The following is a 16,922-nucleotide window of genomic DNA, read 5'->3' as shown; positions in this document are numbered from 1 at the left end:
TGAAGACACATATGTGTAATGGGCAGGTAAACAGGTGTGTACGCGTATATTAGCTTGTTTTTGTAAGTAGCTTGAACTGCTCAGCGGGCATATGAGATATTTGAGCCAACAATGAACAATGGAAATAATAAAAAAAAGTTCAAACAAAAATGTAAGACATAAAAAATAACGAAGTTTGTGAGCGTTTGGGTAGAGCTTGAACTATTCCCATTATGACATGAATCTCTTCAATGTATGCAACACATGGTTAGCTTCTTTGCATATTTTAGTGTGTGAAAATAATTTAAAATTATTAACACATAAAATATTGCATACATTTAGGCGTTTCTCAAATACACCAATGCTATACGGAGCTGCAAATATTTGGGAAGGATATTTCTTATCCAATCTTTTTAGTATTTTACTCCATGGAAGCCATTAACATTGCATTCTAAATGTTGGTTTCATTTACAAATAGCATCATAAATGATAGCAACGTGTGATTTAAAGGAAATAGATTTTTTTAATAACTATTTTCTGAATTGTATTCTCTCGTTCAACACACTTCACTTCACTTAGAAAAATATTGGTAATGTAAATTTTCCTCTACATTTCAAACTAAAAAAAATGTTTATCTGGTAGTATAAAAAGTTAATCATACATATAACACTGTAAACACACACAAACACATTCAGTTCCTCTAGTACCCACACACACACAAATGTGTTCCGATCGGCGAGGAACCCATCGATCGACACCGAAAACTAAACGGAAACTAAGGAAATCTTCCCGTCAGCGACACGACAACAGCATACAGCACGTGCAGCCACTGATGGTAGTTCATCGGTTTGCACGTGGTTTTCACCTGTCCTGCGAGAGGGAAGAAGAAGAAGAAGAAGAAGAAGAAGAAAAGACGTGCCAACTTCAACATGACTTGCATCCCGAAGGGCGGCGGCGAGAGTTAACTAACTTTTTCCACGAAAGTACCCGTCAATCAAATGGGTTCATCTCTGGGTGTACGCCGCCCCACCACCCAGAGTACGTGCTCTACACCAATAGCCATTTTTCTTCACCCGTTGTGAGTGTGTGTGTGTGTGTGTGTGATACATTTCATTACCATGTTCGTGGAAGCGATCTTTGCGCTTACAACTGTGTGTGGTGTGTGTTTGTTTTTCCGTAAATTTGCACACACCCAAACACATTCGATCGTGTAAAACAATCCGGAAGTACCGTTTCGTCACCTGCCAGGGTTCAAATGCCCATGTCACAGTGTGCCGAGTGGGATTACAATTCGTATTAAAATCTGCCCGCAAGGTGCTTCAATGTAAAGCGAAACGGAAATCAAATGACAACAGATACGGAAATTGTACAAAAGATAGAGAAAAAAAGCGAACCAAGCAAAAACAAAAAAGTAAAAAAAAGGAAGCATCAGAAAATCATCAACGCTAGCGGCAGGAGCCCCCTGGACTGCGGGAAAAGTTTTCTCATTTTTCTCCCATTTTATTTGTTATGTTTTCGTTCACCTTGCACCTGCTACTGCTGCTGCTGCTGCCGTTACTTCCGTCGGGTTCGGGGTTCGGGCCCAGGTCTGCTGTGTCTCTTTCCACGCTGGCAGTGCGTGCATTATGCTGTGTCCTTCTGTGCTCGAAGGTTGTTTTCCTCTTCCCAGTGTGTCCTTGGCTGGCCCTCCCCTTCCCATGCGCTGGTCGGTTACAATTTCCGCCTTTTATGGCAGTAAAATTATATTATTTTCCATTTTTTGCCACTTTTCTCATTCGCGCGTGAACTTTCTTCAATGTCTTTTTTTTCCTAGTTTTTTCTTTTGCTTTCTTCTTTCCACCGGTTTGCCGGACGCACTGTGACTGTATGTTTTTTCACCGTCGTGGTTTGCCACCTTTTTTTTGCATGCCTTGTTTTCATCAAACGGTGTACCGTTTGTGTTTTTTTTTTGTTTTGGGTTTTTTGTCACTTCGCGTTCCTTTTTTGCATTTCCCTATTGCCCCGTTGCGTATAACGCGGCCCCCTGTTTTTGCGCGCGGACAATCTCCTCCCGAAAAGCGGCCGACGGTGGCGGCTACACAGTCTGACAGGTCCCCTGGTTCTCATAAACGTCATCCCACGTCCCAGGAACTTGCCAGCAAACGAGCAAACGTCTCGGGAGCCTGCGTGGCTACTGCAATACAACCGCATGACAGTTTCTTTTAACATCGTAAGAAAACGATGGGGACGGAGCACACGAAAACAAAAAGAATCATCTCGGAGTTTCCCGATCCCGGCAAAACGAGTAGGCAAAAACAAAGCAAGGGAACTAAGAAACAAGAAAACGTCTTCTACCAAGATGGTAAGGAAGAGAAGAAACGATGAAAAAAAAAAACAGTCAGGAAAAGTCCGCACACTGAACAAAATCCAACTGGCCCTGAAAAGGACAGCAAGGAAGGTAGCAAAAACAAAGTTTGTAATAAATTCATTTTTACAATAGGAATATTCTTCACTTCTTTGTTGCATCCAAAGGCCAAACGTACCTTTCGAGCAGGAGATGAGTTTCCTATCCCGCTTTTATTTTCTTCACACACACACACAATGAGCGACGAACGAACTTATCCAATCTTTTCCCTTACTTCCGCACGGGTGTCATCGATCGAACACCTTTTAGAAAGGTGGAAAGATACGCAAACAGACACACGCACACAGAAGAAGAAGAGAAAAAAAATCACTCATCGAGTGGAAAATTGAAATTTGAATAATGTGCTGATAATAAACAGCAAAGTAGCTACCTCGGAGGATGTTTACTCCTTTTTTTATGATTTTCCATTTTCAAAGCGAAGATGCTTTCGTTCATCAGCATCACCGAATTTTTTCCCCGTTTTTGCATATTGGAAAGGATACACTGGACAAACTCTGAAATTGAATTGATCTCTGATGCCCGGTCGGTGATATGGTAGCTTCTAGATGAGTCCATATGTTTAAAATTGTATATTTTTTTAACTCGATCTTTTCCCGAAAGGAAAATACGCTTCCATCCCCCAAAATAGGGTACCAATAACGAGCTTCTTCATTGGCGGAAAATCGAGTTATGCCCGACCGAACTCGACGGCACGACTCGAAAATGACCTTTCGCCCAGTTTTAACCAGGCGGGCAGCTTCATCAAAGAAGAAATGTGTCCCCTTTTTTCCTTCCCTACACACACACACACACACACGGACACATTCATGCACACTCACATGTGTTTATTTCATCGTATATCGTGTGTTTGGAGCGATCCGGAAAGACGAAAAACGACATGTCCTTTTTTCCCAAAACGTTATCGGCGAACGACGAATAGACCAACTTTTGCTCTACGGTTAAAATAAGTGAAGCCGTTCCCTAATTGGAAAATTTACAGTCAAACAGCAGAACGCTATCAGACCACCCCTACTACGTGTGTGTGTGTGTGTATGAATGTTTGTGAATGTATTTCTCTCACCAGCGACAGCATCGTTTGATAAAATGGCAGAAAATTTAATCAATACTCGAGCACTCTTCAGCTCCAATGGTTGGCCAATAATATCCTTCTCCGCCTTCGAGCGCCGTTATTGAGTTTGTGCCCTCACGTTGCCCTCTGTTTGTGAGTTTTTTCTGTTCTTCTGTAGCCCATTTATGCTGAACTGAGCCTTTAATTATCATCATATCTTTCATTTTCCTTCACATATGAAACCGATGAACCGATGAACCTTACCCAGACCGTTGTGGGTTGGGGATGGCAAGTTCCGAACTTTTGGCACACAGAAACCGTCCGACCGACCAAAGATCGGAGATCATCATCTCAAATGGGCGCCTATATTTTCTATGTTTTCGTAGCCATTTGATGAAACACGACTCTAACAACTTAAAGGGGAACCAGCAAAGAAAGCAAAAGTTCCACAGATACGTGAGGTTTTTTCGTTGTCCAAGGAGCTCGTTGGAAGAGCACTCGTCAAACAGTGAGTGGGCGCGTGTTTTGCGTCCTATCCTTTTCCCGGGCACCACTCATTTAGCCTGCTCTGCTCAGCGATTCAGCTGTACAGCACCCGCTGGGAAGGATTTTATGTGGCTCAATCACAGACACTACCAACACTTCACTAAGTAATCTTCACTTCATTCGCTCTACGACGGAGAGAAAGTTGAAGCGTACACCGGGAAGGCAGCTCATCTCAAGATTCTGCCGGTGGGCTCTGCTGGGAGAGGTAGGGAATCCAAAGGGAAACACTTTCTTGAGCATCATGTTGTTAATTGAAATATTTGCCTTAAATTCCGTTGCGGCACTGCTGCTGCAGGAGCAGAAGCAGTTCCTGCAGCATTGTGTCTTGTAAACCGTTTCCAGCACCCTCCATGAGGCACCCAACAGTCAGCTAGTAAGTCAGCTTCGATAGCACGTAACCGCACCGACAGCAGCCAGCGCAAACGCTTCCGAACACGAAAGAATGTAAGAACGTTTGCCATTGCATCATCATCATCATCATCGTCGTCGTCAGGCATCAGCTTGATCTAAAGCACAGTTTGCTGCTTCCTGCTAGGTAAAGGAAGCTCGCAGCGGACTGCAACGTATTTGACTACTATCTGGGCTGCCGGTTTGCCGAAGTAGTTTCCTTCCCGTTTTGCCCGGTCGCTCTAAAAACCAATCCCTACGTTCCCTACGTTCCCTGTCATGCGGCAAGTTAAGATGAGAATGTCGTCCTCCGATGTTGATGTTTTGACGCAAACCCGTCCCGCCCTTGTAGCAACTCTGTAAGCTGCTCCCAAGTTACATCCCTGCACGGGGGGTCAGAACATTTTCTTCCCGAGGTTTACTTCACCCATCAAGTGTGTGTGCGTTTGTGTGTGTGGTTAGATGTGTCGGAAGATGCCATTAGCATCTACCATTAACGGTGTGAAACCGAATGACAACTGCATGCATATTATGCTACTTTTTGTGGCATCCGAGGGTGTGTGGTGCGGAGGCTGAAGTAATAGCCAGATAACACAACATGGCTGACTTGCTGGCAGTAACAGATGACGACGACAACGACAACATTGGATTCTTTTTTTCAGAACTAAGAACGATACTAATGGCATTCATTTAGAGTAGGTGCCAATAAGTCTAGGTTGGTGATTTTGCTTCGCCAATGGGAGTTGAGAAATGTTTTGAGATATAGGAAGAAGTTGCTATTGCATAACGATGATATTCCAAGTGGAATGTCAGTAGAATAATAAATGCTGGTGTAGTAATCGTCAATCGTCGAAGAAAATTTAATAATTTTTCATACTAAATAGAGCCGTAACAAATTAAATGTAGGTCACTACATTAACAAACGAATTAATACGACCCCGTTAACTTACAAAATAGTTTGTTGTATTTTGCTCAAAAGTTTGCAGCAAAAGTTGAGGTTAAAGCAATGCAGATAATTACTTGAACATAGACCATCTGTACTCAAACTCAAGCGTAAATTTAAGTGAACTTTGTGTTGTAAGAACCTTGAAATGATAGCTCTGGATGTATAAAGTAACTTTAAAGCTGCTAATATCAGTCTGAGACGAATTGATGCTATTAATATTTGTGTCATATTAAAGCAATTAAACAATGTCCATAGAACATATTGTTGTTGTATAAAAAAATCTAATTCATGGCTTTATCTTGATGTAATGCTGCGATATCTTAGTGCATCCCAAATCAAATTTGAACTGAAGATGATTGATGAATGTAAGAACATGAACATGAGCGGCGTACCCGCGGTACACTCGTCAACTCGTTCGATTTAACAACATGTCCGTCGTGGGTTCATGTCTAGAATGGACATTCCCCTCGTAGCACGGACTGACTATCCGGATGCAAGATACGGAATAAGTCCCGACAGCCTGTATGGGCCGGCAGGTCTGCGTAGGATGTTACGCCAAATAGAAGAAGAAGTAGAAGAACATGAAAGGTTCTTAGGCGAATAGATGAAACTGATTCCTATAAATAAGGATCTATGATCATACTCTGATAATGATGATTTCAATACATCTTCAAAACAGATTACTTTTTCAAACAATTGATGATATTGCTTTTTTACAATTTTACATTTATTTCATCTCATCTGCAGTCGCTCGTACATCTCGGACGGTTTTTATTCTGAGAACCTTTATCACCTAGTTCACATCGCTACTAGCAAGCACAACTTTATCCTCGCCCAAACAAGCGCGCTGTATGCGTTTAGGTGTCTTCATTATCGAAGTCGATTGCGGAAAACGTGCCACCGCACCACCACAATCCGCCAGCCACTCGTGGGTAAACGAACCCAACGAACGGGTAAACGACGCAGCGCAAATCGAATCAGCATCAGCAGTACTTTCCTCATCATTGAAAGTTAAATTAGAATCACACGCACACTCGCACACCACATAATAATCTTTACATATTCAACAAACCAATCGAAGTCTTGGGAAGCACAATGGAGGGGTAACCCGTCAACTGCAAACGAAACCGCTCATGATGCGGATGGAGGCGCACGTTCGTACGGGGGTACCCTCTTTTGGGTCACATTATACTAGCCGCTCTCGGCAAAACAGGGATCCAATATGCTCTCCGGTCACACATACCCATGCCCTGTAAGTGTGCATGTGTATGTGGGTGGGTGTGTTTGATACCCGCAAAGTACTGTGCTACTGCGCTAACACACTGGCTGCTGGGTGTTAATATTCATTAACCCAACACACATTTCCCGGTACTTTGTGCATGGGTTCGCCTTTGCCACCGTACTAGAGGTGGTGTGGAATTGCCGCAAAATGCCGGTACCCCCACAGTGTTGTAAAACACCCACCGTACTCTACGGGATGAAGCAGGGGAAAGAACCACCGGTAGCCTAATGATTCCACGGAGAAACATTCCCTCTCTCGTCCCTCCTCATTTAAGCCGGTGTGAAGCCACTAGGAAACCGGCGCTCTATCTCGGTTTGCAGAGCATCCGTTTTCATCCGTAGTGTGGTATTGATCGGATAAGAGATTCCTGAGCAAACTGGGTCCCGCAAAAAAAAAAGAAAAAATAAAAATACAGGTATGTATGTGTTTGTATTAACATCCCGTTGAAACGCATCCACCTGTGCCTGTTTACTTTGTGCCCTTGGTTCTTCATTGATTTCCAGCAGGATCGAAAAACGCTTTCTCCACAATCCTTCAACCGAACGACGAAGGAAGAGGGCTGCTATTTTTCGTCCGTTGTTCCTTGGCCACTTTATAGCTGCACAAAGAAGACGCTCTAGAAAACACCCAATCATGGAAATTAATTTCTCTAATGGATCGAAAGTTCGCCCTGATCCGCCAGCTGAGACCTGGAGAGGGATAAAAATCAATGCAAAAAAAAAAACGGAGAAACGATACCCCGGGTAGCAGGAGTGGAACGGGATGCAGGGAGGATATGGAATAAATTAGCCTGCTTTATTGGGACGCACCTTTTCCCACCTATCCGACTTGATGGTTCTTTAGTGGTGAGCTGCTGCTGCTGCTCGAAAGTTCTTACCGTCTGCTGGGAACTTGGTGGGAAAATACAGCAAAGTGTGAAAAGCGTTTTTTGTTTGTTTCGTTTGTTTGCTCCCAGGTAGATTACACAAAAGGCACACAGCATCCCCAGTTGATGGGCAATGATTCGAAAGGAGAACACACGATTGAGGGTTTTGAAAAGCGGACAAAACATAAATCAATTCGAACACACACACACAAATAGAAAGATAAACATACAAACATAAAAGGGGAAAAACGCATTTTCGTGTAGCAATAGGCAGATAATTTTTTGTTGGTGGAAAAGTGAGAAAAAAATCGCCACCACCACCATCGAATGGATGAAAGAACTGAGCCAAACTCAGTACGGTTGACGGTGAGTTTGCTTTTGGATTTAAGACCGTGTAGTGTAGCCCGTACCGACCAGCTCAAGCAAAAAAAGCATAAAATCATCATTTCGCTGAACCAGTTTTCACCAGCTTTTTCGGCCCACTTTTTAGAGCCATTGCGAGTGAGTGATGAGGACTGAATTTTTTTGGGGATGTTGCTGTTCATCTGCGAATGACGACGTTTTTGTTGCATAGTTCAAAATCGCAACAAACCTTTCGGCAGGACGAAGGAGCAGCAGCAGCAGGAGCGGAAAGTAAATATTTTGTTTCGAAGATTTTCACCCAAACTTTCAGCAGGACACCACCAAGAGTGGCAGAGAGATTGTGACGGGAAAATACACCAGATGGTAGAGGGTTTTTTTCCCCTTCTAGCTGTGTGTTGTTAGTTCAGCCAGCTTCCGCATAAAAACGCTACAAACCGATAGCAAAAAAACACGTCTGGCAAATAAAGCGACGGAAGGAGAAAAGAGGAAGGATGCTTTGCCAGCTGCTTTTTCCGTTTCCCATCTCCCTGCTCCAGCCTGTTCTGGCTGTATTTGTTGTGCATAAAACCTCAATTCCCGCCAGTAGGTTCTGTGCTTTTTGTAGTGCTTCTGCTGCTTTCTTCTCTCTCTCTCTCTCTCTCTCTCTCTCTCTCTCTCTCTCTCTTTCTTTCTTTGAGAAAAGAGAACGTCTTCCTACAAAGAAAGGTGCCTCCTCGATGGATGCCTTCACCTACACCAGTGCTCGCCGGATCGTATAAAGAAACTATTTCCAGCGCCTGGAATCGATTCGCTTGGGCTTGGGATCGGTTTGCCCTTCGTCGAGCACTGGTCCTGGCCGGCCTGGCATGGTAAAACACTCCTTGTCGTCCCTCGTCATCATCACCAGAGAGCGTGTGTTGGAGCAGTCGCGGTGCGGGGATCGACAAAATCGATGCGCCCAGGCAAAATTCGGCACGGCCCCTCTCACTCCGAACTGTTCGAGCTGAAAAATGGCCGCAACGAGCAGCGTTTCATCTTTACCTCCCCATCCCTGTTTGGCAACCGAACTTCCCAGCCCGCAACCTCTCACAATTGGCTACCGATAAAGGCAGGCGGCGGGGCAGATCGGCAGGGAGAGATTTATTTGTCTGTTAAGTTGAAAGTTTTCGTGAACCGTGCACACCGGTGGACGGGAAGCAGGGGATGCCCCAGAATTCTGACGAAGGCTTTCCATTTTTAGTTTCCATCATTTCCACCGTCCTTGCTGCCCCTTTGTTTGCTCTCTTCGGCGGAATTGGTTGAAGCGCACCCACAAGGTATCGTCTCTCCCTTAGCAGGTATCTGAAAATTGGGGAGACAGGTCGTGAAGCGCGGAACCAAACTTTTCCGCTTCGGCTGTCGGCTGGCGGCTTACGGACGTCGTCGTCATCGTCGTCGTGGTTGCATCGAATGCAGCGAACGAAAGGATTTATACTTCCTTTTCTTCCATGTTCTGCCCCGTTCGTCATCACCCACATAAAACTCAATGCATATCACCGATGATAGGGAGATACGGAGAGAAAAGGACCGATGTGGGGGGTGGTGCGAGAATGTGAAAAAATGTCCTATGAAGACGCCATTCCGCTTGGCATTGGCATAATAATAACGGATTTGACTAAAAGCTTTCGTCAAAGCTGGTTTCCGGGTGGCTTCGGAGGCACTTACCCTTTGCAGCGAGCGTGTTTGTTGGTGTGAAGGCACTCTGTGAGTGTCTATTTTACGATCGAATAATCATTGATGACGTACCTGAAACGAGAGGAAGAAAAATTGATTAAATGAATAGTTGAAAATGATTGAAATCATTTTAATTTCACTTTAGTAAATCGGCCAAAATATTCCAATATTCTTCGTTTACATAAAAAATCAGAAAACCTCTTTTCAACAAAAATTTTGACGTCATATGAACTTTCTTTTTATGAATTTTTGCATCAAACCAGCAAATGCAGACAGCATTCACCATAAACCATCATTTCGCTAAAATGTGCCTGATGCAGCTCCGGGCGGGCTCCATCTTCAGATATGTTTCCATTTCCTGCCACGATTGACGGCTTGAGCTGGAGCAAAGTGTGGCAAACGACAAACTTTCGGATCGCTGCTTCCCATCGTACACGGGTAAGTTTTATTGTTTGGAAACGAAATCGTCGTCCAGGGGGTTTCGCGCGTTCGTCAGCCTGGCACAGGGCACTGTTTGAGGTAGCATTTTCTCGTCTCCTTTCTTTTTTTTTATTACTATTATGCATCACCAATGTCTTCTGTCATGCCATTTCTCTGCACACGGAGAAAGCACCTAAAAGAAGGGGTAAGAGTTGATGGAAGTTTTGTGAGTGCAAGGATGCACTCACCTCGAGAAAGCGCATCTTGGGAGGCAAGCGACGAACGTATAAACGAAGAAAAATTGCAATATTATTCATCGGTTGGTTAGGAAGAAAAAAAAAAGGTGGAACATTCTGACTAGTTTTGCTCGAAACGTCTCGAAAGGACACACACACACCAGGCATGCTCACACAAAAGTTGACGAAGATGAAAGAATGATTTGACACAAAACCATGCGGAAGCACATAAAAAAAAACGAAAACGACCGGCTGTCTTCTGGAATGATGCTTTATGTGTCTGTGTGTATGCTAGTATGTGAGGCGAATTATTATTTATGCGCCACATCACAGAACGGAAACCAGGAACGGTGACGACACGTAGATAGCAAAAAAAAAACGAACAACAGCGCCCAAGGAGTTGCAAAATGTGCAGAATTAAATTCATATTTCTAGATTAGGGACTCGGAACGGTCGCTTTTGTTCCACGAGCGGCAGCTTCACCCCCACCGCGTTCACTACCGATTGCCTACCTTTAGGCGCTTTCGAGGCGGTCTGCCTTTTTTTGTCTAAAACAAACAGTACAACCCCGGCACATTGCATACGTGTGTTGGCAACACATTTTCAACAGCACTACTAGCGACGGTGCGATGCAGAATGGGGAAGGATTTACAAGCAACGAACAAACATCGACGCTTGTCTCAGCTCCACCTTTAGTTGTGTTGTGCTAAACACAAAAAAAAAACAGAAACAGACGACACACAGAAACGGTCGGGCTGCTTATAAATATAAGCTGCAACATTTTAAAACTCACAAACCCGTAACACACACACACACACACTCATCATTGAAACTGGGTGCAAATGGATGGTGCAAAAGTTGCGTTTTCCCTGCAGACTGTGTGAGGAACTAGGAGCTGCTTGCTGTTGTTGTTTGCGGAATTAGCCAAAATTCGGTACTCTCTTGTGACCTGCTTTGTTTCCGAGACCGAACATTGTTGGTTTGTTGCCGGTACGAAATAAAAAAAAACAGGACCAACATGCTTCCCAACACGTTTACCTTGGCGAAGGTTTAAGAGCGCATGTTTGGCACCGGGAGCCACTCCCTTGAGGGAGTTGTGTGCACATTTTAAGCCACAAAACTAGTGTTATATTAGAATATATGTGAAGTTTTATAGTTTGTATCTCGTTAAGCATACCTCACTTTAATAAACTTTGTTCCTTGCTTTGAATTTACAGTACAGCGGCGGTGTTCGAAGTCGAGCGGACGAGTAGTGACATGAAAATTCCTCCCTCTCAATGATTATCATACACTCATACGTTCCACATCAAATAAAATCAAACAAATTCATACATAGCGATTCGCAAAGGGCGGAAGAAAACATTCAAATACACTCGAAGGATATCAAGGTTTCCCGAGACGTGTATGTGCGTGTGTGTGTGTGTGCATTCCAATCTCCCCGATAATACACGAAAGCGCCACGAAAGTATATGCACATAATTACATGTGTTACAGCTAATTGGAATTTATTAGTTCCGTGCCACTCGAGCTCATCATCATCATCAGCACACGATCATCTTCACCGTCGGGCAGGCACCCACTCCCGGTGCTCCAGGTGATGGGTGAATTCTTCGCCCTTATGAAACCGTGGATTTATGCGCCGTGCCAGCTTCCCACCTGGAGCCTGAAGGTCCTTACTGGTGCTCAAATGGGAGCAAAAAAAAAGGAAGGGAAATGCCAGGCGCTGGTGGTGAGATTTCGTGGAAAGGATAAAGAGTACAGTAATTTACTCACAAAACAGTCTCTCCCGCTTTCACTCACACACACACACGTGTTTACGTTGCTTGCATCCTATATTAGCTTACCCGTTGGATGGAAGGAAACCCCTCGGCTCCTCGCACACTTTGGAAGTTTCCGCCAGAAGCGCGCTGAGATGAACCGGAACTACCAAATGAAGAAGCCTTTTGCCGTGCGCGCGTGTGTGTTTATGGCTGAGACGGAAATAAATGCTAAAGGCGCACAGGGAGGAAAAGGGGATTGAACGAACCAAAAAAAAAACTTAATTATATTCCCCACCTTACCATTTCCTCCGGTTGAAAGAAAGCTCATCAACTGGGCGTCACCTAGGGTAAAAAAGGGGTGCCGACCGGAACCTATCACATAATGATATGCCCCTCGCGTGAAGACAAATTACTGTACTGCGGGGGAAGGTATGAGCGCAAAACAGAGCACAACATGCAAGGTATGAGAAGGTTATAATCGACAGCAAACTCGTCGCTGTGCTGATGCAGTTAGTGTTTTTTCTTCCATTCTTTTACTACGTGCTAACTGGGTGGGTGGAGTTGTTGGAATGCAACTGCTTGCCGTACGTCATTACACAGAAACCCGAGAACCGGTGGCAGATGAGCCAAGGTGTTTGCATCATTTCAAATTAAAATTTCCGCTAATCAGCGTAACGAGAGCGTTGGGTTGAATACATGATGAACTATTAGGGCCAGTGATGTGAGGAAGATGCTGAGCGAATTGGGAATATATTTGCATCAAGAGAAGCGAGTCAAAGCTATTGTTCAAAGCTATCGAATGAAAAGGAATAGAAATTGTACGGTTTGATATGAGTTATAAAATTAAGTAAACAATTGCATTGCAATATACAAGCCGAGATCTTCCCGTTGTAACCACATAGTGGTATCAATTGGAAAGATCACGAAAGTTCTCATTGCTTCATTTATTTTTCAATATTTTTATAGCATATTCAATGTCTGACATATCATCCTTGTAGAAATATCTGAAATAGCGACAATTATTCAACATTTTTGAGCAGATTCTGAGTGAAAATCTTAAAAATCTTTTTTTAAATATAGAATTTTGTGTGATTTCTTCTTAATTTTGAAATATTACCTTAAGGATCTTGATCAGGATGGTTATCCTGAAATAAATTTTTCAAACAGAAACCTTTGCGAGGAAAGTTAACAGGGTTTTTGGTGCTAGTAAAACTTTTCAAACATCCACACACCAACAAAACTGCTGCTGTACTGCTATGTTCCTAAGAATACCAGTCCCTTTGCGCTATCTTCAAAAGTATCAACAAAAGAGAGCGACGAAAGCAGGACACAGTGAAGAATTCAATCGCACGCTACGAACTGCCCCAACTGCCCAAGAAATGTTACGAATTCTTTTACACTAGAAATGTACATTTCTTTCCCATGATAGCTTTGCTTTTCGCTTCCTCTCGTTCCTTCTATCCCTCTGTTGCTTTCCCTCGCTCTCCAGTAAATCGTACAGCCCCCACGTGCCGGAAAATCTATTTATAAATATGTATGGCCGTAACATATTTGCTATGTGCATTTATATGACGTATTAAAAACATTTCCCTTCAACTTTTCGGACATTCCGAATGTGCGCCGCACGCGGAATGCTTTTGGGCTGCTTACTGGAAAAGAAAATCTCATGCTGAACGCACCACACAGGCACCGCACACAGAAAGTGACAGCTCTTCGGCAATAGGAAGCGTTGGTATACGATCTAAGAATCCACGTAGTTTTTTGTTCCTATTCTTCATTCCAGAACCAAAAGCAACCTTAAAGTCCCCACGGGCAGGAAGAACCTTGGCTTCCTTGTCTGCTGAACCGGCCAGTGCTGTCAGTTTTGGGGAACATTGGACGACGCACGCAGCGGTAACTTCGTTTTCGTGAGGTTTTCCCACCTACAACACCGGAACAAATGGGAGCGCATTGTGTGCCGTTTGGAGATTTGCGGCGCTGGACAAAGAAAGATCGCACCGGGGACATCCTCTTCGCTTATGCATTTGTCGGTCCACAGCTGCACCAGCTACTGCCGTCGCTTGATGGAGATTGCATTGTGACTGGAATGCATTTGTGCGGGACTGTTTCTATATTTGATTTTCCTCTTTTACCGTACGAAGGAGGGAAATATCTCTCTTCGGGCAGGAGACTTTGTTGAAGCTCCAACATTTACGGGGTTCAGATGCTTCGGAAAACCATTTTCTAGGATTTCTTAGTGGAAAAAACAGACAATGGAATTGTAAAATAATTGTACCTATCAAAATAAACCTAAAAGATTTTAAACGTTTTTTGACCTTTCAAAGCACAAATCGGCCATATAAATCACGTGGTACAGCAAATGTAGATGTTGATTATTTAAGTCGATTCCATGGAAATGTGCAACCCACTTTGGAGATTTTTCCATTTATGAAAAGCCACCAAAGTCATACCACCGTAAATGGGAAAAGTAACATTTACCGCGTGATGCTAACATGCGCTTCCAACTAATATGTGACCCCGTGGCAAGGGTATCGCGCCGTTTTGTGTGACAGTTTTGCTTCACACATGACAGACACAAGCCTGGCTTTTCGTCGTTTTTCACGTGAAAAGATGATCAATCAGCGTACCGGTGTACGACCTTTTTGCACCGAGATTCACGGACGAAGGCAAACAAGAAATTAGCCTGAAAACGAGCAGAAACCAACCAACGCTCCATCATGTATCGTGACGACCTTTTACGGCGTGCTTCTTTTCGAAGCGCTTCTTCCTCTTGCGGTGGAAAATCCGGCACACGTAACCTACTTTTACAGCCTCCACACGCTTAGACACGACGGTGAAGCGTGTGTGAGTGTGGGCGCCAACGAGCAAGTGTAACTTAAAGTCAACCGAAGCATGAATGATGCATTGAGTTGACGTTTATCACTCGGTTCAGCTGTTCCGATGGTTTGTTATAAAAAAGAGAAGAAGAAAACCTCCCCCGAAAAAGATGCCTTCCTTGTAATGTCTACTTCAGCCTTGCGTTGTGTCAGTTCTCTCTCCACCGCTCCACATCGCCACCGCTTCGAGAAAAGCTCTCTCGAAAAATGGAACGTCAGGTTGCGTTCGGCAGGATAAGTTCAACGAACCGCGAAAGCAAAATGGAACCGAGCGGAATGAAGCCTGTGTTCTTGCGCTCGGAGAATGAATGGAGCAAAGAAGAAAAAAAGCAAAACAAACACACGCACATGCTAAAGTTTCAACGTGCTTTTCCTGGTTCCCTTTTTCCCTCATTCCCGTAGCTGTAATTGGTTTATCTTTCTACCGCTTGTTTCGACGCGTTTGATCGATAGATGGTGAAAACATTGTGTCGCGGCTTTGCGTAGAGGTAAAACAGTGGTACGCAAAGCTTGTAAGAAGTTTTCCTTGAGAAAAAGGACACTTTTTTACTCGGAAAGTAAGGATTGCAAAGGATTGATTGAACTAAACCATATGTAGCAAATGTCGCCGTTAATATATTATTTAAAAATCACGTTCTTCCCGTAGTGCAAAAATAACACATTCTTTTTCAATATATTCCCATCTCTTCATTTTCCATTAAATTAATTCTATTTCACTTTGTACATTTTACCACCAGCTCAAATAAAATAAATCATCTTCGGTGGGTGAAAATCTCTGAAAATCCTCCCCGGTAATATTTGGGCCTATTTTTCACCCCGACTTGGCCAACACCTTTTCAACCAAAACGAAAAAGCTCCGAGAAAAGTGGATCTGAGCTGTGAAACGGAAATAGTATGACAAAACATGCACACGTTGACAGGTAATACATTACTACCCTCGTAATGTACGATTTTAGATGGGCTCAATTCATCATCTTTCTGCAAAGGACGGACCTTGGTTGTGTTGAGTTTTCCCGGTTGACGTTCTGTCACAAAAACAGGGCCGCACAGAACGCACCATGTACACACTGTGGCAGTTGTGATAATGATAAATTCTTTATCATCGAACACGCAAACAAGGGTTTGTGTTGTTATTGGGGATGAAAAACTTGGGGAAAAGTAGACATACACACGCACAAAAGAGAAATGGAAAACGACCAAAATCTTGTGCTTGTTTGCGGTTTTATTTGTTGGATTTGAAATCCAAAGGCAAAACTGCAGTATGTGCCACCATTTTTCCGAGTGTCTACTTTCCGCGTGACAAATGGTGTGAAACATTGCGCCCCAAAATGAGATGAAAACCAACACACACACACACACACACACAAAACAAATTTTGATCCCTTGAACGCTGGACCGATCGATCGAACCCACCCTCGACATCGCCAATAACACCGTCCACCGAAAACGAAGCGGGAAAGATTGATGGACACGTCAGGACGAATAAAATTTCATCGATTATTATATGTTTTCGATTAATGTTTTATTGAATTACAAGCAGCTCGGTGACAGCCCCTCTCGCACCGCTGCCTCCACCGCTGCTTGTGCAACTTTAGCAAACAAACTTTTGGTTCCCACCGAACTCTCCGTCGTGTGCAAAGTGTCACGTGTTGGCCTACCGATCGACCAGCCTGCAGTACAACTGAGAGTGAGGGTATGTGTACTTTTCTGCTGCCCAAAAATCGATACTGTTTGCTCCGCAGGACTGGGCGTCCCTTCCAAGCGTCTGAAGGGCACTTGCAATCGGATTGCCAAATTGAGATTGATGACCCCCTCCTCGGTCTCGCAGCAAACGGTTGACGAATGGTTGATTTTTCGTTGGCTCGGTGTACGCCGAGGGTAGCCCAAAAACACAACCAACCGACCGACCGGCGTCGCGTGCTTGTTGTTTAGTCGATCCAGACCCCACTCGGCGTGGCATGGAAGTGAAATCAATGAACGGCGCAAGAAAACAGCACACAAGTTTAACCACCGGTGGATAAATAATCAAACATTCAACAAGCGGCGGGCTCGGCGTTGGTTCACTTGATTAGGAGAGGGAGCTTCCCATCGGGGTCGTTTTAGCACCTTTGACTAAAC

General features: G+C 43.9%; 1 protein-coding gene and 1 long non-coding RNA gene across 7 annotated transcripts in view; both read right to left on the bottom strand.

Annotated features, from left to right (window-relative positions):
- The window catches only part of LOC120896588 (Krueppel-like factor luna), a 302,013-nt gene that overhangs the window by 166,695 nt on the left and 118,396 nt on the right, over positions 1-16,922 (bottom strand). The gene's annotated exons all lie outside the window — the stretch shown is intronic.
- The window catches only part of LOC120896594, a 74,314-nt gene continuing 66,342 nt past the window's right edge, over positions 8,951-16,922 (bottom strand). Inside the window, exon 3 of the long non-coding RNA XR_005738441.1 lies at positions 8,951-9,584. This is a non-coding gene — a long non-coding RNA (uncharacterized LOC120896594). The remainder of the gene's footprint in view (positions 9,585-16,922) is intronic.

This window comes from Anopheles arabiensis, chromosome 2 (assembly GCF_016920715.1).
Source record: "Anopheles arabiensis isolate DONGOLA chromosome 2, AaraD3, whole genome shotgun sequence".
Lineage (NCBI taxonomy): Eukaryota > Metazoa > Arthropoda > Insecta > Diptera > Culicidae > Anopheles > Anopheles arabiensis.
This window is presented reverse-complemented; position numbering and strand designations above follow the sequence as displayed.